Raw genomic sequence first — 9181 nt, forward strand, 5'->3', positions numbered from 1 at the left:
ACCAGGTCTTTGCATTCTCAGAATTTCTCAAGAAAACTGAAAACAGAAAGTGCCCAGAGGATGTTATAATTATTTGAAAAATTAAGAGGCATGTGTAATTGTATATTTCTAAGGTTTTTAGATAGTCCTTTGAATTGGCTTCTTTTTTGGAAAGCATTTTTTTAATAAGGAATTTTATCATGCTAGATGTAAATAAATCAGTTTTCAAAAACACCAAATACTCCCCAGTGTGGTCAAACATATTTTCACATTGGCATCCTTTGGTCTTGCACAGAAATAAAATATCTTCCAAAATTTTGAAATCTAGGAAACAAAACCCAGACAGTCCAAGCAGACATATTTTTGTGAAAATCTTGAGTAAAGCTTTTTTTTTTTTTCTTTTACCTACTAGGAAATCTTTTTAGAGCCAGTATTACAGCTAGCATATTATGCCACTCTGAAACAGTTGGGAAACTTTCATTCATTCACATTCACTGTAAAAGGAATTTTGCTCTGTCTCAGCTCATTGTAAGCAGATGCTACTGAATATATTGAAGAAAAAAAATTCAATGGTACCTAAGAATAAAAAAAAAAAAACTGCTTAAAACAATAGTTGTTTAGAGAGACCTCCACGGATCCCAGTGCTCCGGAACCTTCTCCTGGGTTGTGAACAATCGAAGATTTATTCGAGCTCTCTGCACACTGGGAAATGAAGACCCAGAAGCTCATTATCATGTCTATTAAAAAGCAGAAACTGGGGTACATCTAAGAAAAGATGTATTACTTTTTAAACCGCACAGCAAACCGCAGACCAATAGGGACTTGAACTATATAAAAATACTCTCAGTAGTAGGAGAGTGGGGAGGGAGTGGGGGCCGGGGAGTGAAATTCACTCTCCCAAACAGCAGGAAAATACCACACTACTAACTTCCATTGTTGTCATAGCTTTGGAAAACTGGCTCTATACTATCCTTCTTGAAAAGTGATTTTTGAAGTCAGATTTTTGGTTTGATCAGAAGACAAAATGGGACTATTAGAGTAACTCTGGGGACCCTGCTCCAGGAAGGGTGAGGGAGGGTTTGATTAGCAATGACCAGTTAAATTCTAGTTAACCTCAATTAGAAACCTTCACCTTTGCTAATTGGATTAATTTGTCAGCAGGCAGTATACTTATGAAGTGTACTGAAGCCAAATTTGTGCTACTCTATGATGAGATAAAAATCATTGGTGTGGTGTGACTCATTTCTTAAGAGTGCATCTATAGCCAATTTCAGCAAAGGTAGGACAAAGTTGAATTTTACTATCAAGTTGGAAGAGACATTTATTACAGTGATTCTCTTCATAGCCTGAAAAAGAATATGCCCAGTAAGCAAATTCTCTTTCAATTAAAAGCTTTCCAAACTTGGGGTTTAATGAAATTTTAATTAAAGTCAGTGGAAAAGTCATGTTCAGAAAATAAATAAATAAATAAAGGTACTCAAAAGTGTCCTTTTCATTCTCTCTTAACTAATCCAAAGATACTGTTTCTCTTTCCAATTTGTTTTTAGTGTTTTGTGCACAGAAAGACACAGATCAACAAAACCTGTTGCATTATAGGCCATCTCATCACCCAAAGACATGTCTACTTTTTCATTGAAATGGCAAAGCACATGACCATGCTGCATCCAATAGCATGTTTCAGAGAGTGGCAGTATGCTTCCCACATGGTTCAGGGGTAAAGAGTTCATCTGCCAATGCAGGAGCTGCAGGTTCAATCCCTGGGGCAGGAAGATCCCTTGGAGGAGGAAATGGCAATCTACTCCAGGATTCTTGCCTGGGAAATCCCATGGACAGAGGAGCCTGGCGGGCTACCGTCCAAGAGGTGGCAGAAAGTTGGACACAACTTAGCAATGGAGCACACAGTCATGTTCTTTGTGAACAGTCTACTTCAAAAAAACTAAGCACAAATTGGCAGGACAGTTTGCTGGGCTCCATTTTAATGATAAAAATATAATATTATATTTCTCAACCTGTTAGGGTATCTGTGAATGGGTCCAGTTGGAAGAAAATAAAATGACAATGTCAATCACACATATTTCCCTGTGGTGGAAATAAAATCCCTCCAAGTGGGTCCAAGTTGGAGTGAACAGAGAATCTCTTATACTTGAAAATATGCTAATAAGGCTGCAAAATATTGTGTCTTCAAATTGGCTAAAGGGCAAATAGCTGTCGTCAGCACCATCCATCTCCTGGGTGAACTGCACCCATTTGCTTAAACAGACACAAGGCTACCAATGTCATATACATGCTTCAAAGTACAAAAGAGAGTCTGTGGTACTTTCTGCTTTTATCTATTTCACAAAGGGAGGCATGGGAAATTAGTATTCCATAGATATTCTAAGGGAATATAGGTTGTGTTTAAGAGGTCAACCTTTTTTCTTTTCTTTTTTCTCTTGTAATAAAGGTACCACAAATAGGACCTTAAATTCTTTGCCTTTACAAACAAAGCATTTCAAAGGAAGGAGACAGTAAAAATGATCAGATTATGACAATTAATGGCAATATACAGTGCTTCCTTTGGGTGTGTGTATGCGTGTGTGTGTGTATGTGTGTGTGTGTGTGTGTGTGTGATCTAGCTATGACCGGGGCATTGAACATTCCTTGTCTATAACCTGAACCAAACCTCATTGTCACCTGTTGATAATAGAGAAGAAAGGAAGCCAAGCATCAGGATCAGGGCACAATAATGTCTGTTGACGATAAATTATCAAAACAATAATCATGTTTAGCCAATCCCTTTGTGTAAAACTGTTATTATGATTCCAGTGCCAGCTGTCTGAAACTTTAATTTAAGTGCTTGCTTGAGGCAAGACATTTGGAATGCTAGTTTAGAATGTTTTATAGCTCAAGCAATATGTTTTACTAACCTCAAATACTGTGATGATGGTTTAAATGGTGACTATAATTTGTACATGGGGGCTCCAGGGTGAGTTTTGCTTTTCCAGAGAACTGTCTGCTGCACCAAAAATTCAGACATTTCTGGGTTCTTTTGGGCTCCCTATCCTCAGGGGCCCTGGATGCTGCATCTTCCTGCCCCCAGGTACGCACTGCAGATGGTTAACTTTGGGGAAGTTGCTTCAAGTTGCTGCAGTTGGAATGTTCCTCAGAAACAGCCATGTTCAGTGGAAAGCACAGTGCTAGAAAAGCTAGGGTTTAGTGTTAGGTGGGTAGGTAACTTTCAGTCTGTTCCTCACCAACCATTCTCTTGACTCTAGACCTTGAAAAGAAGGCAAAAACCAGATCCTGTCCCTGTCTCCACCACATATTCATCATTCCTTAGTAATGGATCAGCAAGATGTTGGTATGTTGATAATAAAGGATAAGATTCTACTTTAAATATAGGAGGTCCCAGGATATAATCCATCTATAAGAATTTTTGCAGTTGTCCTTATCATGCATAAATTATAATAATGGAAAGATGAAGGCCATTTAAGATTAGTTGCAATGTATCATACTGGACTATTATTAAGATAGTATAATAAAATTATTATGTCACGTTAGAATAAATTCTAACACATATTATATCCACTATCTCAATATCATAGCAGCATCTTTTCATGATAAAGTCCTATTTTGCAATGGAAGTTTCTGGTGTTTAAAGAGGCTATATTGTTACTGAAAGGTAGGGGTCCGGCTGCTATCCACTCAAAAGCCATTATAGAGGCCAGGTTGAAGGAAAGTAAAGTTTGCTTTATTTCAAATGCTGGCAACTGGGGGGTGGGCAGGGCAGACGGCTGTCCAAAGGCCGACTCCCACCACTGACAATCAGTGGACAACAGCTTTTATAGACACAGTGGGGAGGGGAGGCTACATGCAGAAACAGCACAGTCAGCTGACAGTCACGCTCAAATTGATCATCGGTGGTTCTGACCAGCGCCATCTTGGTTATTTTAGGTACAGTTGATCTTATTGGTTTGTTTCCATTTCTTTGAGGCCAGCCCTCAGAACTGTGGCCGCTTATGCCAGGGCACCGTCTGGCCATCACGTGATTAACTTCTCCACCTGGGGTTTCAGTATCTAGAAGACAGCTCACAGGATGTGGATCAGAATGCCATCTATAGCTTTTGAGACGACACTAGAGGTTCTTGACTCTGCTTGATAACTACGTTATTATCTGTTCTCCTTTGACTGTTGCGCTGTGTTTCTGAATGTTCTCATTTCTCTGATTAAACCTATTCTTTGACTAAAGTTTTCCACAGACCAAAGGCAAGCGGAGGACATGGGGGAGATAGGGCAAGGGTGATAGGTTCCTGCTCTATTTCACTATGACCGAGTAGGTCACGGATCTCCAAAGACCAAGGCCCAAAGCTAGGCGGCCTGAGTCAACCAAGGACACCTGCGATTTTCACCTTTCCACAATTCCTTCTGGATTCTCTGAGTCATCAAAGAAATACTTTCAAGTAACCTTTGATAGAATTTGTCTTCTACTTACAAACACTACAACTACCAGTGAGAGTAAGTTACAAATTTAATGTCTAAGTGTCTGGGGGAAATTTTTTCCTAATGAAGGTTCCTAATATCTAATGGCTGTTTTGAGTGTTAGGCATTTAATAAAATTGGGAAATAACTTGATACCTAAAGTATAACTCAGGTTGTATCTTTTCCCACTTAAAAAAAAAAAAAAAAGCCTAATTTAACTTAAGAAATGTCTCCTAAAATTTTACAAGATGAAAATCTGCTGGTGGAGACAGGTGGGAAAACATACTGAAGCTATGGCAAGTATATAGGCTTCTCTGACGACAGTCTTTGTCCAGCTAATTGACTCAAACAATAGCAATTGTCTCAAATTATCCTGATAGAAGAATCACACATATGTGCATTGGTCATATGTAAAGCCAGATGCATTTCTGGAAAAAAAAAAAGCTATGTAAAAATCATTCCCAAACACAATTCCTGACACAGAGGTATAATAAATATAAAAGCAAATATGTACCAACATCAATACATTTCTTTTTACTGGAACTGGGTAAGCTTATCTTTTGAAAGAATTCCAGAGGAAATGTGATATAAAGCAATAATGTGTGCTCTCCTATCTATGTGTTGGTTTTATAATTCCAGATGACTACATATGAATCTGTAGTGGGCTGCCTTTGAAATTACTATGCTGAGAAATAAATGCTCTACTTAACAGGCATCTGCAATGTGACTTGTCAATCAATTTATATTTTTACAAAGTCACCATTTATAGAATATAGGTGATGCTTGCAACATTAATGAACATGCAAAAAAATGTTGGTGTTTCTCAAGAAACAAGGCAGAAGGGGTATATAAAAAGCCACATAAGTAATGTCTATCTATGTGGAATGAATGAGTTGAGACAGTAATTAATCAATAGAGTCAAATTAGAGGATGTTTCACTGGAATGCCTCATTGTTTCAGGAGTACCCAATTTTTAAAATCCTCAAAGTTTAGGACATAACTGATTCATGTGATGATGGAACTGGACTCAACCTGAGTCAACTCAATTATTTACTAGGTTTTTTGTTACTGGATTATTTACATTAGTGATCAGTGTCCACACAATCAAATGGATCAACTATTTGGCAGTTCAAAGTGGATAATATAGTGTAATATTTTGGGGCCTCAGTTTTGAGGTGAAATTGGCATGACTATTTTATTGCTTTGTCTATTTTTTAAAATTGATTTTCATGCAATGATTAATGTTGATAGTATTTTTTAAAATGTTAATTCTGTTAACTGTTAGATGATAAGATAGTGAGACATTTTGTTTTTAATAAAATGCTTATGTATTTTTCATTAAGGAAATTAGATTTTTTTCATCATAATAATATTCATTTTCATGTCTCTACATGCAGTGACCAAGTTTTCTCTTTAAAATGATTCAAGCACCCAGTCTTTTTATTTCATTTCTATAACATTTATGCTGGCCTACATCTTTATGCCAGTATTTTGATTCCTGGTAAGGCCTAGTGAAAAGTTTGCACTCTATTGCTTTTCTTATCATCTTTAAACACCATTTTATCCTTTTTGTCAGTCACTTTCCTGCTCAATCTTCTGTAGGCTACTTTCCCCACCAGCTTTCTAAACAGATTTCACACATTCATTTATTTATTCATTCACCCACTTATTCAATAAATCGGTTATCACCAACTACAATGTCAAGAGAGTAGGCATTGTGTGAATTGCAAACAAGTAATGGTTTCTACCCTCATGGGGTTTAAAATCTAGTTTTGGAAATAAAATCCATAAAAATAGCTTTAGTATAGAGGCCCTGATATCAGATTGTCTGTGATGGAAACCAGGTTCCTCAATTCATTAGTTGTATCTTTGGGCAATTTACTTAACCCAGATATGTCTCAGTTTCCAAATCTGTAAGCTGAGGTGAATGATATTACTTATGTCAAGGGATTATTGTAAGCATTAAATGAGACAACACATGTGAAGCCTTAGAACATTCTGGTTTAACAAAAGCACTCAAGACAAGTTCAATGGAATGGTTAAGGGGAAGAGAATAAATAAGTATAATGCAAGGAAATTTGAAACAAACCGAAAGAAGAAAGAAAAATGTCAGTCACTCAGTCATGTCCAACTCTTTGCTGCCCCATGGACTGTAGCCCACCTGGTTCCTCTGTCCTTGGAATTTTCCAGGAAAGAAGACTGTAGTGAGTAGCCATTCCTTTCTCCAGGGGATCTTCCTGACCCAGGCATCAGACCTTGGTCTCCTGCATTGCAAATTCTTTACCACCTGAGCCATGAAGGAAGCCCAAATAAAGCCTTGGAGCATTCTGGATTAACAGAAGCACTCAAAACGAGTTCAATGGAATGGCTAAGGGAGAAGATGAGGTAGGTATAGTTTAAGAACATTTGAAACAAACCAAAAGAGGGAAGGAAAGGAGGGGGCTGAGGTCTTTCAAAGAGAAGAGGAAACCATTCCACACATGAGTGCTTACAGGAGACCCCTTGATCAAAGTGATGTTGAAGATGTGGCTGGAGGGATTGATCAGGATTGATTGACAGATGAAGAATGAGGGGTGCGATGCCTGGACCGAACCAGCACAGTTTCCTGAGGAGTATTCATAACTCATCACGCCAGTTCACCCAGTAGTGTTGTATTTACACTACCGGCTGTGCTTGGACGTCTACAGCGTTCCTTCTTCTGGCTCACTGCTGAGCTTTCTGGGGATGGCTCTGTTGAGCAAAGAACATTCAGACCTTGTTGGGAGGCATTGCACCCTACCCAGTCTTCCTTTACTGACCTCCTCGTGCTAGTACGTTACATTAAAAAATACACCTGCACACATGAGAAGATGCTCAATATCGCTAACTGTTAGAGAAATGCAAACTAAAACTATAATCAGGTTCCACCTCACACTGGTTAGGATAGCCATCATTAAAATGTCTACAGATAAATGCTGGAAAGGATGTGAAGAAGAGGGAATCCCCTACACTGTTGGTGCGGATCTCAAGTGGAGAATAATATAGAGGTTTTCCCAGAAAACTAAAAAAAAGTCTACCGTATGACCCAACAACTCCACTCCTGGGCATATATTCAGAGAGAACTCTAAGTAAAAAAGACACCCTCCCACCCCACCCAGTGCTCGTTGTAGCACTATTTACAATAGCCAAGACATGCAAAAAACCTAAATGTCCATCAATAGTTGGGCAGATAAAGAAGAGGTGGTATATTTATATGATGGAATGTTAGTCAGCCATATAAAAAGAATGAAATAATGCCATTTGCACAAACATGGATGGACCTAGATAGTATCATATTAAAATAAAGTCAGCAAGAGAAAGAAAAATACCATATTATATCACTTATTCGTAGAATCTAAACTATGACAGAAATGAAGTTATCTACAGAACAGAAACAGGCTCACAGATGCAGAGAACAGACTTGAGGTAGCCAAGGGGAAAGGGTGGGGAGGCATGAATAGCGAGTCTGAGATTAGCAGATAGAAACTATTACATGTAGAATGGACAAACAACAGGTCCTACTACACAGCCTGGGGAACCATAGTCAATATCTTGTGATAAACCATAATGAGAAAGAATATGAAAGAGAATATAAATCTGTGTATAACTGAATCATTTCACTGTATAGTGTAGAAATTAACACAACATTGTAAATCAACTATACTTCAATCAAATAAATTTGAAAAGGAATATGCCTATGAATTTCTCCCTAAACTGTAAGCCACTTGAGATCAAATCCTTTGTCTTTGTAGATGCATCTACCAAGATGCACTGCCTGCCGCCACATAGACACTCAAGAAACACATGTTGATCTCAAGAATATCACAAATAATCTGGTTCTTGAAAGCAAGTGGTAGACTTTAAGTCCCTATGGCCTGATTCATTGTGAATTTTCCAATAGTTCTGTGCCTTTACTGGGTCAAGTTCACTCACTTTAGAGTGAGATGGCTCTCTGAAGCCCACTGTCAACTCCTTTGAAATGTCAAGAGCAAAGTCATCAGTGGACAGGATTTCCTTGCCTTTACACTTTGGAGTGTCATCAAATTTTAATGTCAGAAAATTTCTCCTACTGAAGAAACATCCCAAGTTTTACCAAACTGAATTGACCTTGAATTGGATTCATAAACTCTAAACATGAGAGCAGAGGGTGGTTTTTGGCACTTTTCTTCTCTAGGCAAAGAAAATAGTAAAAGACGTATGTGACAGTGTGTGAGAGTTACAAGGGAGCCCTTCTTCTCCTGCCTCTTCATCTCTACTAGAACACTATAGAAGTAAAGAAACTGTCTTTTAAAACAATTCTTACTCAGACATACACACACATCCATCTTAAAGGGGTAGAAGATTATTAAAAAAAAAAAAACAACTTTTCTGTCTCCATCATATTTTAGAACCAAATGGAGTTCAAGTACATTTTTCATACTTACTATACTTTCAGATAATGCATTAAATAAGTCACTAATGCTTTTAAGACAGAGTCAGAAATTGCATTCCTGTAACTGAGGTAAAATCTCATTGAAGAGTTAGGATTCTTGGATGGATTTGTATCATTTCTTTATTCACTTCTTTTTCATTTATTTCTTTTCTTCCTTGACCCGGCGAAGACGCCACCAACTAACAAAAGCCCCAGTGCCATTGAAACTCCGGATGAATAATACTGACCCACATTAGCAAGCTGAGAATCTCATCTCTTTCTAGAGTATAGAGTAAAAAATTATAGAATAAAAAA

This window comes from Odocoileus virginianus, chromosome 16 (genome assembly GCF_023699985.2).
Source record: "Odocoileus virginianus isolate 20LAN1187 ecotype Illinois chromosome 16, Ovbor_1.2, whole genome shotgun sequence".
In the NCBI taxonomy this organism is placed as follows: domain Eukaryota; kingdom Metazoa; phylum Chordata; class Mammalia; order Artiodactyla; family Cervidae; genus Odocoileus; species Odocoileus virginianus.